Genomic DNA, 20,199 nt, shown 5'->3' with positions numbered 1-20,199 from the left:
AGAGAGCAAGGATGAAATAACTTTGGTCATTGTTAGCCAATCTCTTCTCTTGTTACAGCTGTTGTAAGAGGAAGGCTGCTTAGAGAAGGAGGAAGAGATAATTTGAGTAATTGCAGGCCAACCAGCTGCACAGGTTGGTTGCAACAACTCACAAAGACTCCTTTCACAGTCTTCCAAACTCATGACCTCTACCACTTGTAGAATGAGGGGGGAAAGGTTTTAGTGCAAGCACATGGAATCGCTTTCACTGACAAGCTCCTCTCTATGTCACACAATATCCTGACACAAGATCAAAATCCTGGAACTCCTTCCCTAATGGAATTTTAGGTGCATTTACAATGGTAACAGCAATGGTCTCACTTTGTGAATGAATTTTAGAAAACACAGTAGTGGATGAATGGAAAAACAGTCTGAGGAAAAGAATAAAACTTCGTTTAAAAAATCATCAATTAATAATCTACATCATGCATTTGTTAAGGCATTTTCATGCTTTTCCAGCACCACACTTTTTGACTCTGTCTAAAATGGTTGATTATTTTGATGAAGAGATTAATGTAATTTACATGGATTTTAACAAGACTTTAGACCAGGCCTTAGATAACAGGCTGGTCATGAAAGTAAAAGCTCATGGATTCAAGCCCAAATATTAATTCAGATCCAGAATTGTCTCAGGGCTGGGAAACAAAGGATACTTGAATAAAAGGCTATTTCCAATTAAATTCCCTAAAGTATGGAAACAGGCTCTTCGGCCCAACAGGTCCACACCAATCCTCTGAACAGTAACCCATCCAGACCCATTCCCTTAACTATAGCACCTTACACGATAGGCAATTTAGTCTGGCCAATTCACCTGACCTGCACATCTTTGGATTGTGGAAGGAAACCCATGCAGACACGGGGAGAATGTGCAAACTCCACACAGTCACCTGAGGCTGGACTCAAACCCAGGTCCCTGGCACTGTGAGGCAGCAGGGCTAACCACTGAACCACTGTGCCGTTCAGTACTGGGTCTCTTGCTAAATGTGAATTATGTTGATGACTTGATGTTAACTGTAAGGTGTATATTGAGGAACTTTGCAGGTGAAACCAAAATTGGAAGTGTGATTAATAGTGAGGAAGAAAATTATTGATATAGATAAATAACAAAAGATGAGTCAGGTCAGCAGAAATGTGGCAAATGGAATTCATCCAGATCAGGAGGCAATAATGTATTTGGGAGATCAAACAAGCAAAAGGACAAATAATAAATGGCAGTGCACCGAGAAGTGTAGAGGAACAGAAAGTGTAGAGGAACAGAAAGTGTAGAGGAACAGAAAGTGTAGAGGAACAAAGTGTAGAGGAACAGAAAGTGTAGAGGAACAGAAAGTGTAGAGGAACAGAAAGTGTAAAGGAACAGAAAGTGTAGAGGAACAGAAAGACATTGAAGTGCTTGTCCTCAAATCCCTGAAGGTATGTGGGACAGGTAGTTAAGGTGGTTGAGAAATGATCTGAATTAAGTTACATTTATTGACACATGAGTATGGTGAAAAGTTTACAAGTCACCACTTATGATGCCATCTTCGGTACAAAGATACCTAAGGTACAGAAGCCTAGTTACAAAGCAGAAAAATGATGAAAACAAAAGTTTAAAAGTTCAACATTACAGTCTTTCTTACTAAAAAGTAGAAAAACAATGAAACACAATTTCACATGGATATTTTCCCCCATTTGCAGGGGCATAGGTTATAATAGTGAAGGGGATTGTTATTTACACCTGGGGATTGGGAGAGTTAACACACAATATGTGGACAGGATTTAATTACAAATTAAACTTTTAAAATGACAGCAGCACCCACATATTCCAGCTCTGTTTTCAGTTTCTCTTCCTCTGTAATCGTACCCACAGGCTTGATGAACAGCACACAGCAGAAAGAACAGTCAGCAGATACACATAGACAAACGTTGAACAATTGAACACAACATGGAGGTTATTACCAGAGCTGTAAGAACTATTAGTTAGCTCACAAACTACTTTGTGCAGTTCTGGTCATCTCATTGCAGGAAATATGTGATTGCATTAGAGACATTGACAAAGAGATTTGTGAGAATCTTGCCAGGAATGGAGAATTTCGTATCGGCTACACTGGGCTTGTTTTCCTTGCAACAGAGGAAACAAATACGATTTAATTAAGGAGTATAAACTTATGAGGCTGCTAGATAGAGTGAATAAGGAGAACCTAATCTTTTAGTAGGATGGTCAATACTCAGAGACATGGATGTGTAGTAAAGGTGGAAGGATTGGAGGGGATTGAGTCACAGGGTCTTACAGCATGGACACTGGCCCTTTAGCCCAAACTGGTCCATGCGACCAAAATGTCCGTCAATACTAATCCCATTTTCCAGCACTTGGCCCATATCCTTCTAAACCTTTCCTATCCATGTATTTGTCCAAATGCCTTTTAAATGTTGTTAATGTATCCATCTCAACCACTTCCACTGGCAGCTCATTGCATATGTGTACCACCCTCTGTGTAAAAAAGATGTCCCTCAGGTTCCCTTTTATTCTTTCCTCTCCAACCTTAAACTGATGCTCTCTATCCCTCGATTTCCCAACCCTGGGAAAAAGACTTAGTGCACTCAACCTATCCATGTCTCTCATTATCTTATACACTTTGTCCTGGACCAGGTCAGACCCCCTAAAAACATCTCAAGAAGGCAGGCAACTAACTTTGCTGGCTGTTTTAAGTAGGTGTTAGCTGGATATTCCAGGGGGGATGCAGTTGGCCCATCCACTCAGTTTATGAAAAACAATTTATTTACACAGTACCGAATGAAACACAAACAAAAGAAAGCAGAATACAGAATAAATTGGAGAAAGTGAGGACTGCAGGTGCTGGAGATCAGAGTTGGGAGTCTGGTGCTGAGTGTGGTCAGGCAGCATCTGAAGAACAGGAGAATCGATGTTTCGGACAAGAACCCTTCATTAGGAATGAGGCTTGTGGGCCAGGGAGCCTGAGAGATACATGAGAGGGAGGTGGGGCTGGGGGGAAGGAAGCTGAGAGTGCAATAAGTAGATGGCGGTGGGGGGTAATGGTGATAGGGCGGAGAGGATGGTGGAGCGGATAGGTGGGAAGGAAGATGGACAGGTAGGACAGGTCATGAGGATGGTGCTTAGCTGGAAGGTTGGATCTGGGATAAAGTGGGGGTAGGGGAAATGAGCAAACTGGTGAAATCCACATTGATGCTGTGTTGTTGAGGGTTCCAAGGCAGAAGATGAGCGTTCTTCCTCCTGGCATCAGGTGGTTCGGGTGTGGCGATGGAGGAGGCCCAGGACCTGCATGTCCTTGGCGGAGTGGGAGGGGGAGTTGAAGTATTCAGCCACAGGGCGGTTGGGATGATTGGTGCAGGTATTCTGGAGACGTTCTCTGAAGCGTTCTGCAAGTAGGCGTCCTGTCTCCCCAATATAGAGGAGACCGCATTGGGAGCAATGGATACAGTAAATGACATGTGTGGAAGTGCAGGTAAAACTCCTTTGGGGCCTGGGATGGAGGTAAGGGGGGTGGTGTGGGCGTAGGTTTTGCAATTCCTGAGGTGGCGGGAGAAGATGTTGGGAAGGGAGGTTGGGTTGGTGTGGGGTGTGGACCTGACAAGAGAGTCGTGGAATGAATGATCTTTACGGAAAGCAGATAGGGGTGGGGAGGGAAATATGTCTCTGGTGGTGGAGTCTGTTTGTAGGTAATGGAAATGGCAGAGGATGATGTGATGTATCCGGAGGTTGGTGGGGTGGAAGGTGAGGATCATGGGACTTCTGTCCTTGTTGCGGTTGGAGGGGTGGGGTTCAAGGACAGAAATGTGGAAAGTGGATGAGATGCTCTGGAGGGCTCATCGATCACGTGGGAGGGGAAATTGTGGTCCTTAAAGAAGGAGGCCATCTGGAAGTTGTATCCAAGTAAAAGTGCTCATTGACAATTCTTCTTGGAATCAAGTAACTAATTTAAAACATAATTATTTATTCTGTGGCTAGGTGATAGCCTATCACTAGACTATTAATCCAGAGTACCAAGTAATGTTCTTGGGACCTGGGTTCAAATCCTGCCATGGCAGATGCTGGAATTTGAACTCAATAATAATCTGGAAATAAGAGTTTAAAGATGACCATGAAACCATTGTCGATTGTCAGGGGAAAAACCCATCTGGTTCACTAATATCCTTTAAGGAAGGAAATCTGACAACCTTACCTGCTCTGACCTTTGTGTAACTCCGCACTCACACGATGTTGGTTGACTCTTAAGTGGGCAATTAAGGATGGACAATAAGTGCTGGTCCAACCAGCAATGCCCACATCCTATTAATGAAAGGGGAAAAAAAATGAACATTCTCTACACTTGCCTGTCTATCCATTGTTAAAACAAGTCACATGCAGAACCAGGATTAGAAATCACATGCTCTGCACTGTGCCTGGCCCAACCAGAGCATCATGTTCCCTGTCACTGCCCCTGCCCCTGCCCCTGTCTGGAACATGTTGGCCATGCTCCTTGCCCTGTACCCAAGTTCAAAGAGCTCTCTGGTACCCCAGACACCCCAGTTGGGTTCTGATGTAATCTCATGTTCTGAGCCTGGGTCACATGACCCACTTTCAATTTAATCTAAATTAAAGACACAGTATAGGAATGGAGCAATCCATAAACCTCACATTTGTAGCAGTGTGATATGTGGTCAGATCTAGCTTAAGCTACATTTCATTCTGCTTCTACCTCTTCACCTAAAATCACTTCCTTACTTATTCAGGATATCACATCGAGGACTCAATCTCATGGTGGAGTGAACACATCAAACATGGTGAGAGAGCACATTGTCTTTCACTTGCTGGGGTACCATTGCTTAGCTGTTCATCTGCACATTCCCTCAGACCTCCGTCCCATTGCCTCTCCATGTTCAAGATCCATTCAGAAACCAGATTCAGAAACCAACATCCCTGAGTCATGTGGTGACAAAATAAAGAAAAAACAACAGGTAAAAATGTTAAAATAGAAACAACTGAAAATAAGGGCATGGCCCTGGGGATTAGCTGATTTGTGAGGCAAGAGTTTTTTTTAAAATAGAGAACTCATGATCTGCCAGCAGAGCTGTGTTACTGTCTTTCCCAGGAGAGGGAGACATGGGATGAGATCTGACAATAATAAAGTGAGGCTCTTCGAGAGGACCTGAAAATGTTTCTTGTCCTAGGTACACGATGTGTAACCTTTGTAATGTTACATACAAACATTACAATAGCAGAACACTCTGAGCACAGCAATCATGCAGAATAATTACCAACACAGTGTAACAACTGGAGATGACACAAAGAGATGTAATATAGCCCTGATTTATCTAGGCAGCTGCAGCTCCATTTGACATGTCATTTTAAACAACTTGTTTACAGGATGGGAGCATCTCTGGCTGGACTCCACCCTGATGTGACCCCACACCCGAACGTGAACAATGACTCCACCCCCACTGAGAACAGTGACCCCAACCCGTACTCAGAACAGTGACTCCACCCCGAACTGAGAATAGTATCTCAGGACCTGCTCCTGACTTAAAACATTGGCCCCACTCCCGACCAAGAACAGAGGGCCCACCATTGTTGAGATTGTTGAATGTTTGTACCCTGATTTGCTCTCCAATCAATGGTTTAACAGTCTAGTCAAATTGAAATTCGGCTTTCTGCTATTTCAGCTTAATTTTTTTGTTATTCATGCCTATTCTACTTCTGACTTCAGTAGATTTTTAGCTATTGGGAGAGAATTGCTGTTCTTATTCATGCTTAGAGATGCAATAGCACTCTGAGAGGATGCAGAGGAGATTTACTAAGATGTTGCCTGGGCTGAAGAGTTTCAGTTATAAAGACAGATTGAACAGACTGGGGTTATTTCCCTTAGAGCAAAAGAGACTGTGGGAAAACATAATTGAGATAAAATAATCTGGAACATAATAGGCAGGAAGAAAGTTTTCCCCTTGATGAAGGGATTCATGATCAGGAGAAGCAGATTCTTAAGGTAAGGAGCAAGAGGGAATGTGAGGATAAACCTTTTCACCCAGAGAGTGGTAGGAATCTAGAACTCACTGTCTGTGAGGGTGGTGGAGGAAGAAACCCTCATCACATTTAAGAAACATTTAAATGTGCACTTGCAATGCCAAGGCATGTAAGGTTATTGGCCAAGTGCTGGAGATGGGAATTAGAATAGATGGCTGTTTTTCACTGACACAAACTCAATGGGCTTGAAGGTCCTTTTCTGTGTTGGAGACTTCTATGACTTTGCAGCAAAGCTGGAATACCATAACAGCTGAAGTGTGCTTTTAAACAAGCAACAACCTCAGCAGTAGTCCTTGAAGTCTTCTACTTCATGTTCCAGGAATCAGAATAGTCATCTACTGTGACAAGATAATCAGTTCATGTAAATATGAGGAGATCCAGCCCTGTCTAATCACCAGTGACTCTATAGCTTGTGTAGCTCAGTACACATTACAAACACTGCACGTGCCCCTTAATTTTGTTGCTCATGTTTAGCCCGTGCAGCACACCTCTTACCTTTCTTAGACCTGATTCAACTACTTAATGATTTGCATTGATGTATCTTAGCATCACTGCTCCCAATCCCAAAGGGATAGTGACTCTATGTTCCTTGTACAATAGGCCACCTAGGACTGTCAGTTCATCTCTACATGCTCTACAGCAATAGGTTTCTTCTTGATGCTCTTTGGTCATCCTTTCATTATTATTTCTTGCAACAGTTGGAGATTTCCATCTTGTTGGACAGTTTGCTTGATTTGAGCAAGGTGTCTGTTATATTCAGTGTCTTTGCTGGACTTGATGACTTTCAGAGCATGAAGGGTTGCTGCATCACATTAAGTCTGAAAGTTTTCACACTCTGTTATAGCGTCTTCCACGTTCTTCACCAGGAACGCTGCTCTCAACAGTATATGTGCAAAAGCATCTGCTATCCTTGGTAAACAAAAAAAACGAAACAACTGCAAATGCTGGACATCAGTGACAAAAACAGAAATTGCTGGAAAATCTCAGCAAGTCTGGCAGCATCTGTAGAGACAAATTGGAGTTAATGTTTCAAGTTCAGTGACCCTTCTTCGGAACTTCTGTGGAACTGAAACGTTAACTCTGCTTTCTCTCCACAGATGCTGCCAGGCCTGCTGAGATTTTCCAGCAATTTCTGTTCTTGCTTCCCTTGCTTGTATGTCACATCCAGATGATCTGTAAAGCAGTGGAGATTAACCTAGAGAAAGGAATAGTGCGAGGGGAAAGAGGACTATCAGAGGTCAAGTAAAGAACATAAGAACATGGAACTAGGAGAAGGAGTAGGCAATTCAGCCTCTCGAGTCCGTTCTGCTATTTGATACAATCAGGTCTGACGTCATTGTGACCTCAACTCCACTTTCCTGTCTGCTCCCCACAACTCTTCAACCCATTACTCATTAAAAGTCTGTCTATCTCCTCCTTAAATTTACTCAGTGTTGCAGCATCCACAGTATTCTGACTGAGAGAAAGAGAAGATGTGTTCACAGGAGGTGGAATTGGCCATGGCAGCATCAGCAGCAGCTGCTATCTGAAAAGGTGGGGATTCTGCTCACAGACTGGTGAACTTATTTGGAAGGCTGTGAGATGTCTGAGCTTTCTAAAGACAAACTGGAATTGGTGGTTCTGGCCGAGTCACATGCAGCAACTTTGACAAAGACTTGTTCTGTGCTGCCCCCTTGTGCTTTCATGCTGCCATCCCTGTCACTGAGTAAGTGGAGACAGCAACTCTCCCTGGGAAAAATTGAGGACTGCAGATGCTGGAAACCAGAGTTTAGATTAGAATGGTGCTGGAAAAGCACAGCAGGTCAGGCAGCATCCATGGAGTAGGAAAATCGACATTTTGGGCAAAAGCCCTTCATCAGGAATAGAGGCAGGGTGACTGCAGAGTGGAGAGATAAATGAGAGGGGGTTGGGGATGGGGAGAAAGTAGCACAGAGTACAATAGGTGAATGGGGGTGGGGATGGAGGTGATTAATAGAGCTACTTTCTCCCCACCCCCAACCCCTCTCATTTATCTCTCCACTCTGCAGGCACCCTGCTTCTATTCCCAATGAAGGGCTTTTGCCCGAAACGTCGATTTAGTAACTCTCCCTGACTTAACCCAGAGAAGCAGTCACCTACCTGTGCTGTGACTGGCAGAACAGAAACAATTAGCTTGCATTTCTCTAGTGGCTGTCAGGGCCATAGGATGTCCTGAATTGTGTTCGAGTATTTCTGAAGTGAAACTAATGGAGGAGACACAGTAGCCTATTTGTGAACAAAAAAAGTTTGTAAAAAACAGGAATAAGAGAAGTGACCAAATCATCAAGTGATGTTCATTGAAGGAAAAAAATTGGCTAAGACATTCAAAATTCCCCTGACCTCCTTTGAAAGAGAAGATACCAGAAGGTGGCTACAAGGGAATGACATTTCCATGTATTTGCTGGATAATTCTTCAAACATTCTGTTTAGGAAAAGCCTATACAAGTTTCTCTCAGACTTTTTGCTTCAAAAGGGACACATTCTCAGCCACTCCATGCACCAGTCCTTCAACCTCTCATTGCTTCTTGGCTGAAAGCCTGAGTTGGTGTCTGGGGAATGAGGGAACATGTGGCAAAGAGTGTGGATTTAGGTAGAGGATAGTAACAACATGCAGCTGACATGGTTCAGATACTCCAATCCATATCTTTCTCCTCCTGTAGTAATGGATTTTCAGGAGCAAAGGCTAAAAACCATGCTTGGATTATATGTAATATCTCATACAAAAGGATGAAAGACTTGGCGGAGATTTAAAGGATTCATTCCTGAACATGCGCATTGGAGTTCATGTCATCGATGGTGGTAATAAAATATTGCTACAAAAAAGTCTGGCGTATTGTAAAGTGACGCTCATTAAACAGCATCAAAAAACTCCAGCTGACAAATCGGGAAAAATGAAGAATTCCTGATGAAGGGTTTTTGCCCGAAACGTTGCTTTTCCTGCTCCTCAGATGCTGCCTGACCTGCTGTGCTTTTCCAGCACCACACTCTCAACTCTAATCTCCAGCATCTGCAGTGTTCATTTTCTCCTGATACCGGTATAGAGGGAAAGGAGAGGTTGGGTACGTTGGGCTTGTACACATTGAAATTTAGAAGAAGGAGGGGTGACCTATTTGGAACATACAAGATTCTGAGGGGACTTGACAGGGTAGATGTGGAAAGATTGTTTCCTCTTGTAGGATTGTAAAATGACAGAGTATAATTTCAGGGATTGAACAATTAAGGAATGAGAAGGAATTTAAGGAGGAATTAAGGAGGAATTTCTTCTCTCAGAGGAGAGTAAGTCTGTGGAATTACTTGCTGCAGAGTCTGGATCATTAAATATATTCAATATTGAGATAGACAGAGTTTTAATCAGTAAGGGAATTAAGTGTTGTGGGGAAATGCAGGAAAGTGGAGTTGAGGCATTATCAGATGAGCCATGTTGTCATGATATTGCAGAGCAGACTCAAAGGGCTGAATGATCTATTTCTGCTCCTGTTTCTTATAGTCTTATGGTCTTATTGTTTCAATTTCATGTCAGTTAGTTAATAGGACCCTGTTCCAGTTTTGCATTATGAGGTTTGCTTAAAATTATTTCATTGCTAGTCTGGTCTCATGTTACATGGCCTGAGGAGCGCCATTTTGGAATGACCTCTCATGTTCCTAATCCACTGTCTTGCTGATTTTTGCTCCCACCAACTCTCCTGCTTCCTGACACTCCTGCTTGATACTTCTCCTTTCTGAATCTTTGTTTTGAGTGTGGGAGCTGAAAATGAAATGTAAGCGAAGCAGCTTTAACTTATCCAAAGTAAACTCTCTTTAAGTGGGTTAGTGATCAGCATCAGTCTTTTCTGACAGAAATCTCCTGGTAATGGATCCCTTTTCTGCACCATGAAACAATTCACTCACTAATGCCTATCAGAAATTGTTTTACATGCTTCGACATAATTTGCTATCAACAATTTTCATTTGCACTCAAATATAATCATTCAGTTGTTATTGGCATCACTTGCCCTCATGAACAATCACGTAACTAGAAACTGATATCCCACATGGTAGACAAAGCACCAATGTCACCAAATGGCATCAAGTGGAATATTGCTGCACTAAAACCTTATTTAATCAGAAACCAGCCAAAACAATTATGACAATCTCATGATAACAGACAAAATGTGACTGCATTCCACACATTAGTTAACATCAACAATATTGTGCCACTGATTTTCTTAATCCCAGCTAAAATATGATGGACTCAGGTGACTATTTAACGGGCAGTATGCAGATATTGTAGCAGGAGTACAAACTTGTACACCTCCCTTTTGACTTTCCTGATTCCTGTGTATGGGTGCCTCATCAACCCATCCAGCTAATGGCTCTACTCTCTTTATCTGTCACCATTCCCTCCCACTCCTGGTCTCCTGATGTCCACCCTTCTTCAGGTTATTCCCAATCTTGCTCTCCCTCCCCTGCAAAGTTTTGTAGAACTTGTGGGCGGCACAGTGGCACAGTGGTTAGCACTGCTGCCTCACAGCGCCAGAGACCCGGGTTCAATTCCCAACTCAGGTGACTAACTGTGTGGAGTTTGCACATTCTCCCCGTGTCTGCATGGGTTTCCTCCGGGTGTTCCGGTTTCCTCCCACAGTCCAAAGATGTGCAGGGTCAGGTGAATTGGCCAAGCTAAATTGCCCAGAGTGTTAGGTAAGGGGTAAATGTAGGGGAATGGGTGGGTTGCGCTTTGGCGGGTCGGTGTGGACTTGTTGGGCCGAAGGGCCTGTTTCCACACTGTAAGTAATCTAATAGAACAATATAGAACAGTGCAGAACAGGCTCTTTGGCCCTCAATGTTGTGCCAAACTGTGAACTAACCTAAGCCATCCCCCTACACTATCCCATCATCATCCATATGCTTATCCAAGGACTGTTTAAATGCGTCCAAGTCATTTATAAAAATGACAAACAGCAGTGGTCCCAAAACGGATCCTTGTGGCACACCATATCTTCCATCAACCACCTGCTTCCCTTGATCCGATTCCATTTTTCCTTCTCACTTTCCCTGATATCGCCTCTTCCTGGATGTCACTGGATTCTCCCTCCAGTGCTTCCCTGGTTTTCTGCACTGAAGCCCTTGGAGTCTCACTTCCTGAGCTGCTTCAGCTCTGTCTGGGCAACGTGTTTCTGGGACTGGGTCTGGAACAGCAAGTGATGTCAAAAACTCAAGCAGTGAATGCTTAGCTTAATCTAAAGAAATGGTGTTTCCTCTGATTATGCAGGGAATCACTGCAGAAAAGATTCAGACACTATGGATGAATGTGTAAAACCTGAGAAAGCATCAGGGATAATTACTGTGTCAGGGCATTTGAACCTTGGAACAACTTTGCTGTGATGTCATATAGCTGCACATCAATAGGTGTAAATACCACAGTATAGATGGAGTTAGAATAATCTGTAAAGAACACTGGTAGAAGCACATTAGAACACATAATTCTCTAGATGGACATAAGCACTCAATGAAGATAGATTAGTCAGTGCTTAATGTAAATATGCATCTGAACCCAATATATAATTACCATGTACAATAGTATTTAGTATGAAGTTTCAAAAATGTTGTTAATTTAAAATACAAACCCAAAGATTGTCCTTAACTTGCTTTCTCCTCAAAATGTCTACCTCAAATCCAAAAGGTGGTGACAACACGGATATACTCCCTAGGACACTGTGCCAGTTATGAAGATCACTGAAGAGACTGAGATTGTCTGAAGACAAGAAAATTCAGGAGACCAACTTTTCAAACTATAGCTTTAGAAATAGCCAGCAGCTGCAAAAGACACAAGATGCTCTCAGTCTCTGTGAAGACAACAGCTGATAAGAGAAAATATTTTTAAAAACATTTAAACAGGAGAATTTACAATTAGATTACTTACAGTGTGGAAACAGGCCCTTCGGCCCACCAAGTCCACACCGACCCACAACCCACCCAGACCCATTCCTCTAACACTACGGACAATTTAGCTTGGCCAATTCACTTGACCTGCACATTTTTGGACTGTGGGAGGAAACCGGAGCACCCGCAGGAAACCCACGCAGACACGGGGAGAACGTGCAAACTCCACACAGTCAGTCGCCTGAGGTGGGAATTGAACCCAGGTCTCAGGCGCTGTGAGGCAGCAGTGCTAACCATTGTGCCACCGTGTGGCCCACAGAATCTTGTGGAATAAAATCATCACAAGTAACTCTAAGTCTAAACAAAGTCTTTGACAGCCATTTATATGAAAACAGCTTTAAAGAAGGTAGCAAGACCGGTAGAAATGTCCACTAGCAGCTAAGAGATTAGATCCAGATTGAGTACATGAAGAAAGAGGCAAAATACTGGATGTGGAGAGCAGATTTATTCCCTTGGAAGCAAGGGGAAGAGGAAAGTTAGGTTTACCTGAAAAGTTGGATTTCCCACTATCTGACATGCACAGCATGTTTTACAGAAATGCACAAATACCTTATGAAGTCTTGGTCAGCTTGAATGCTTTTTTATTGATGGTTGAGTTTTCCATATTCCACATTCCTGCCATAGGAATTTCATTTGTTACTTGCAATATATTCTTTTGATAGTTGGACAGTTTTACGTTCTGATGAACAATTGTTCACTCCTTGTCTTCAGGTTTATAAGGATGTCTCCACTTCCTCCTCAGAGCTTTATTTCTAGTATAATTACAGTCTAGAACTGTTTAACACAGCTTATGGTAGCTTGCTTAACTCCAGATCTGATTTCTGAGCCTCAATTAAAGAAGGGATATACCAAGCATACACCCACTCCCTCCACCACCAACACTCAGTAGCAGCAGTATGTACTATCTACTAGATGCACTGCAGAAATTCAACAAGGATCCTTAGACAACACCTTCCAAACTGATGACCACTTCCATGTAGAAAGACAAGGGCAGCAGATGTATGGGTACTCCGCCACCTACCATCCTGACTTGGAAATATATCACCCATTCCTTCACTATTGCTGGGTCAAAATCCTGGAGTGCCCTCCCTCAGGGCATTGTGGGTCTACCTACAGCACATGGACTGCAATGGTTCAAGAAAGCGCCTCACCACCACCTGCTCAAGGGCAACAATGAATGCTGGTCCAGCCAGTGATGACAATGTTCTCCGAGTGAATAAGTAAAATATCTTTGAATTATTGTCAACCTTGAAGAAAGTTTTGGCTACTCTTTACACTTGATTGCAGTATCATAGTGACCTCTGTTGATGGACTTTGTTTAGGCGTGATGTCTAAGTCTGGTCACCACACATGGTGGAAAAATATCCGGAAAATGTTCCTGTAATTGTTCCATCTCTTTAGCCTCACACGAACTTTCCAAAATTAGAGATGAAACAATAGCTTTCACTCTGGCCAAATCACTACCAAGGAGTAAATCAAATCAGTTTACAGTCAATTTCTCAACCATTTTCTCAACGAATCCCATGGTTCTGAACAATATGCCACATTTTAAGTGTACTTTGAACAAAGGAACTGGAACCTTCGCTCCATTCTCTCTACCTGTTTCTTAAAGCTTTGCCTTTCATGGCACGCTCTGGAGGTAAAACTGTGTTCTTCTCTGACAAAGTGTTTGAGTAGCTCCTTCATATAGCAATGTGTTTAGCTGTATCAGTTAAAGACAAGGAGCTACCTATCCTTTGAGCAAAAAAATTTTTATATTTCTCATCTGTCTTATTCATCTCTCAAGCACTCATGGAGCAGCAATTACACTGCACTCAACGACATTTACCCCTGGTCTCCTGGTTATAATTAAAGTTTGCTCCTTGGCTGTTTCCTTCTGAGTTCCTTTTACAGTTGTACTCTCAAATACCATTACATTTCAGGGTTTCCAGCGTTCCAGCAAAGTCCAGCACATTTAGGTCGAGGTCTCTTACTTCAGTTCTCAGCACCTTCTCTTCAGGTTTGAAAAATACTTTCTGAGACATTCCCAGCTTTTCTTTCTTTACCCTGACTCCCTCCCTCTCTTTCACTCTCCCACCTTCTATACTTCTTGGGTTTCTGGGACAAATGGGAAAAAGATCAGCTCATAATTGTCAGCCATTTGTGCTGTCTGTCTGGCAGTTGCTGGAAGTTCAATCTTTATTTCCTTTGCCTTAGCCTTAGCCCAGGGATATAAATCAATCAGCATCACCCCCTCCACCTGCAGGTTAGTTTGAGCTGTTTCCAATGCCATTTTATTTTACAGCATGAGAAACTGGTATCTTCTCTTTTATCCTTTACCAATTAATCTTACTCCATGTATAATTTCATGTTGGCTGCATTCAATGATTCTGCATCTCCCACACAATGCCCCTTAACTTTTGTCATGACCCTGATGGGAGGAGTAAGCTGGAAATCATAACCTAGTATTCTATGAGTCATCACAAATACTTAAATGATCAGCTGAATGCACAGGATTTGTTAACTATGACCATTATTGAGAATAAAAGAAACTCAGAACAGGTTTCACCAATACATAAAAACACAAAAATACATTTATTATAAACAAACTTATTCTTTAACAAATGGCAAAATGCGTTATTAACTACTACTATGCAAACTTAAACAATATTCATTTAAATCCAAACACACATATTCACTCATAAATAGAACAAACAGTTCTGCAGAAATATCATGGGAGGAAAACATTAGCAAAAAGAAATACATTTTGTGGATCGGGTGTTCAAATCACAAGAGGAGGAATGTGATGGCTTTCTTTCAGTGCTTTTAGATTGCAACAATATATCACGCTGGAAGATCCACAGTTTGATAGATGGTCAGTTGGGCCTGGGTGATATTTGTGTTTGAAGTTCTTCTTTTCAGAATCTTTGAGTGCTGGTTTTCTTCCACTAACAGACGGTGAGGGACAGAGGGACAGACCTGTTTTGGCTGGCAGACTTCCCAGATGTCTGATGCGACTGGCCTCCCCCTCACCTCTGTGTGCAACTCCAAAGTGAAAAGCTGTCGCTAGGCTGCTTTTTAAGCCAAATATATGTAGTGTGTGCTTCTATCTGAAAATGATCAAATCCAGTTTCTCCAATAGAACTTAGAACATGGAACAGTACAGCACAATTCAGGCCCTTTGGTCATCGATGTTGTGCCAACCTTTTATCCGACTCCAAGATAAAACTAACCTATATACTATACATTTAGCCAGTAGCAGTGGTGGACTCTCCCTCTTTATGGGCATTTAAACGGGCATTGGATAGGCATATGGAGGATAGTGGGCTAGTGTAGGTTAGGTGGGCTTGGATCGGCGCAACATTGAGGGCCAAAGGGCCTGTACTGCGCTGTATTTTTCTATGTTCTATTTCACTATCACCCAGTGCCTATTCAAGATTCGCTTCAAAGTCCCTAATGTGTCTGACTCTATTACCATCCATTCCACCCACCCATCACTCTCTGTGTAAAGAACCTACCTCTGACATTTCCCCTAAATCTTCCTCCGATCACCTTACAATTATGCCCCCTCATGATAGCAATTTCTGCCCTGGGAAAAAGTCTCTGGCTATCCACCCTGTCTGTGTCTCTCATCATCTTGTACACCTCTAACAAGTCATCCCTCATCCTTCTTTGCTCCAATGAGAAAAGCCCTAGCTCCCTCAACCTTTCTTCATAACTCCTGCTCTCTAGTCTGGGCAGCATCCTGGTAAATCTCCTCTGCACCCTTTCTAAAGCTTCCTATAATGAGGTGACCAGAACTGAACACAATATTCCAAGTGTGGTCTAACCAGGGCTTTATAGAGCTGCAGTATAATCTTACAGTTCTTAAACTCAATCCCTCTGCTAATGAAAACCAACACAACGTACATCTTCTGAACAACCCCATCAACTTGGTTGGAAACGTTGAGGGACCTATGGACATGAACTCCAAGATCCCCCTGTTCCTCCACATTGCCAAGAATCCTGTCTTTAACCTGTAATCGACATTCAAATTCCACCTTCCAAAATGAATCACTTCATACTTTTTGAGGTTGAACGTCATCTGTCAGTTCTCATCCCAGTTCTGCATCCTGTCAATGCCCTGTTGGAACCTACAACAGCCCTCCATACTATCCACAACTCCACCAAACTTTGTGTCATCAGCAAACTTACCAACTCACCCTTCCACTTTCTCATCCAAGTCATTTGTAAAAATCACAAAGAGCAGAGGTCCCATAACTGATCCCTGCGGAACACCACAGATCACCGAGCTTCAGTCTGAATATTTTCCATCTATTACCACCTTCTGTCTTCTATGGGCCAGCTAATTCTGTATCTAGACAAATTTCCCTGTATCCCATGCCTCCTTACTTTCTGAATGGGCCTATCATGGGGAACCTTATCAAACACCTTGCTAAAATCCATGTACACCACATCCACTGCTCAACGATCATCAATGTGTTTTGTCACACTGTCAAAGAATTCAGTAAGGTTTGTGAGGCATGACCTGTCCCTCACAAAGCCACACTGACTATCTCTAATCAAACTATGCTTTTCCAAATAATCATAAATCCCACCTCTCAGAATCCTCTTCAATAATTTGCCTACCACTGCCATAAGATTGACTGGTTGAAAATTCCCAGGATTATCCCTATTTCCTTTCTTGAACAGGGGAATAACATTTGCCACCCTTCAATCATCTGGTATTACTCCAGTGGACAATGAGGATGCAAAGATCATCACCAAAGGTGCTGAAATCTCTTCCATTACTTCCTGTAGTAACCTTGGGTATATTCTGTCTGGCCCAGGGGACTTATCTATCCTCATGTTTTTCAACATTTCCAGCACATCCTCCTTCTTAACATCAACCTGTTTGAGTATATCAGCCTGTTTCACGCTGTCCTCACAAACGACAAGGTCCCTCTCACTAGTGAATACTGAAGCAACGTATTCATTAAGGACCTCCCCTACCTCCTCCGACTCCAGGCACAAGTTCCATCTGCTATCCCTTATCAGCCCTGCCCTCAATCTGGCCATCCTCTTGTTCCTTACATAAGAGTAGAACACCTTGGGGTTTTCCTTAATCCTACCTGCCAAGGCTTTTTCTCACTCTCCTAAGTCCATTCTTCAGTTCCTTCGTGGCTACCTTGTAACCCTCTACAGCCCTGTCTGATCCTTGCTTCCTCAACCTTAAGTAAGCTTCCTTCTTCCTCTTGACTAGATGTTCCACATCCCTTGTCATCCAAGGTTCGTTCATCCTACCATCTCTTCCTTGCCTCAGTGGGACAAACCTATCCAGCACTCTCAGCAAGTGTTTCCCAACCAGGATAATATCACAGCTGCAGAGAGGGAGGTGGGCGAGGAGGGTTTCTCTATGGAGGAGCAGATTGGGAGGCAGATTTTGGAAAGGTGTGGCACGGTGGCACAGTGGTTAGCACTGCTGCCTCACAGCGCCAGAGATCCGAGTTCAATTCCCGCCTCAGGCGACTCTCTGTGTGGAGTTTGCACATTCTCCCCGTGTCTACGTGGTTTTCCTCCGGGTGCTCCGGTTTCCTCCCACAATCCAAAAATGTGCAGGTTAGGTTAATTGGCCATGCTAAATTGCCCGTAGTGTTAGGTGTAGGGGAATGGGTTTGGGTGGGTTGCGCTTCAGCGGGTCGGTGTGGACTTGTTGGGCCGAAGGGCCTGTTTCCACACTAAGTAATCTAAAAACCTCCACATTTCTGTCGTGCATTTCCCTGAGAACATCTGTTCCCAATTTAGGTGCCCCAGTTCCCGCCTAATAGCATTGCAATTCACCCTCCTTCAATTGAATAATTTCCCATACTATCTGCTCTTATTCCTCTCCATGACTATAGTAAAAGTCAGGGAGTTGTGACCACAATCACTGAAATGCTCTCCCACCGAGACATCTGACACCTGACCTGATTCATTGCCAAGCACAAAATTCAAATATGGCCTCTAGTCGGCCTATCTACATATTGAGTCAGGAATCCTTCCTGGACACATCTGACAAACTATTTGCAATCAGGAGGTTCCAATCAATGTTAAGGAAGTTGAAGTCACCCATGACAACAACCCTGTTGTTTCTGCACCTTTCCAAAATCTGACTCCCAATCTGCTCCACCGTGTCTCTGTTGCTATTGGGGGGGGGGGGGATATATAGAAAGCTCCCAAGACAGTGCTGCTCCTTTCCTGTTTCTGACTTCCACCCATACTGACTCTGTAGAGAAACCCTCCTCGTACCACCTCCCTCTCTGCAGCTGTGATACTATCTCTGATTAGCAATGCCACTCCCCCAACTCTTTTACCTCCACCCCATTCCTTTTGAAACATCTAAACTCCAAACATCCAACAACCATTCCTGCCACTGTGATATCCAAGTCTCCGTAATGGCCACAACATGACAGTTCCAAGTACTGATCCATGCTCCAAGTTTGTCACCCTTATTCCTGATACTTCTTGCGTTAAAATAGACAAACTTCAACTCATCACACTGACTGCAACATTGCCCTAGTAATTGTCTATCTTTCCTCACAGACTCTCTGCACTTTGTATCTGCCTGTTCACCAGTTACCCCATCCTCTGATCCATAGCTCTGATTCCCAAGGCCTTGTCAAATGGCTTTGAACCCTCCCAAAGAACTCTATCAAACTTCCCTCCCAGGATATTGGTGCCCCTCCAGTTCAGGTGCAACCCATCCTCCTTGTACAGGTCCCACCCTCCCCAGAAGGTAACCCTTTTATCCACGTATCTGAAGCCCTCTCTCCTACATCAGCCCAGCAGCCACGTGTTCAGCTGCACTCGCTCTCTATTCCTAGCCTCACTAGCTCATGGCACTGGTAGCAATCCTGAGATTACTACTCTGCTCGTCCTGTCTTTTAGCTTCCAACCTAATTCCCTATGTTCATTTTTCAGGTCCACATCCTTGTCCCTACCTGTATCATTGGTACTGATGTGTACCACGACTTCTAGCTGCTCACCCTCCCCCTTAAGAGTCCTGTGGACTCGATCTGAGGCATCTCTGACCTTGGCACCCAAGAGGCAAAATACCATCTGGGAGTCTCGTTGGCAACCACAGAATCTCCTGTCTGTTCCTTTAACCATGGAATCTCCTGTCACTATCGCTCTCTTATTCTAACCCCTTCACTTTTGAGCCACAGAGCCAGGCTCAGTGTCAGAAACCCGGCCACTGAGGTTTTCTCCTGGTAAGCTCCCCCTCCCCCCTCAACAGTATCCAAAACGGTATACTTATTTGAGGGGAATGGCCACAGGGGATCCCTGCATTGACTGCCCATTCCCTTTCCCTCTCCTGATGGTCACCCAGCTACCTTTATCCTGTAACTTGGGGGTGACTACCTCCTTATAATACCCCTCCATCACCCCCTCAGTCTTCTGAATGATCCGAAGTTCATCCAACTCCAGCTCCAGTTCCCTAACGGGGGCCAAAAGAGATTAAAATAAAACAACTTAACCTTACTAATCCTCCAGACAGAGGATTACATGACCTTGTATAATCAATGATTGAACAAGAGAGAATGGACTGGATTGAAGTAGGGCAGGAGAGAATGAACTGGGGTTGGGAGTTCTTCCGTTCTCCCCCCCACTGAACTATTGTCCCCCATCCCTTGGCCCAGTCCTTCTTCTACCCCTTCCCCTTTCATGGTCATGTGCATTAATGTGCATGTACAATTTCACAAGGAATAGAGCACAGGCTCTGTACGGTCAACATATGTAACCATTGGAAATCCTTCAGCCATCTTGGAAAAGGAAAACTTTCATTCACCTCTATGAAAAAGCCATATTGATTTGATTTGATTTGATTTATTATTGTCACATACTGGTACAGTGAAAAAATTTTGCGCATGCAGTACAAGCATATAAGAACATACAAAGATCATAGGGTGATTGAACAAAGTTATAGCAGCAGAGAACATAGAACTTGGAACATACAAAAATACAGCACAGTACAGGCCCTTCGGCCCTCGATGTTGCGCCAATCCAAGCCCACCTAACCTACACTAGCCCACTATCCTCCATATGCCTATCCAATGCCCGCTTAAATGCCCATAATGAGGGAGAGTCCACCACTGCTACTGGCAGGGCATTCCACGAACTCACGACTCGCTGAGTAAAGAACCTACCCCTAACATCTGCCCTATACCTACCACCCCTTAATTTAAAGCTATGCCCCCTCATAATAGCTG

This window comes from Chiloscyllium plagiosum, chromosome 28 (genome assembly GCF_004010195.1).
Source record: "Chiloscyllium plagiosum isolate BGI_BamShark_2017 chromosome 28, ASM401019v2, whole genome shotgun sequence".
Classification (NCBI taxonomy): Eukaryota; Metazoa; Chordata; class Chondrichthyes; order Orectolobiformes; family Hemiscylliidae; genus Chiloscyllium; species Chiloscyllium plagiosum.
This window is presented reverse-complemented; position numbering follows the sequence as displayed.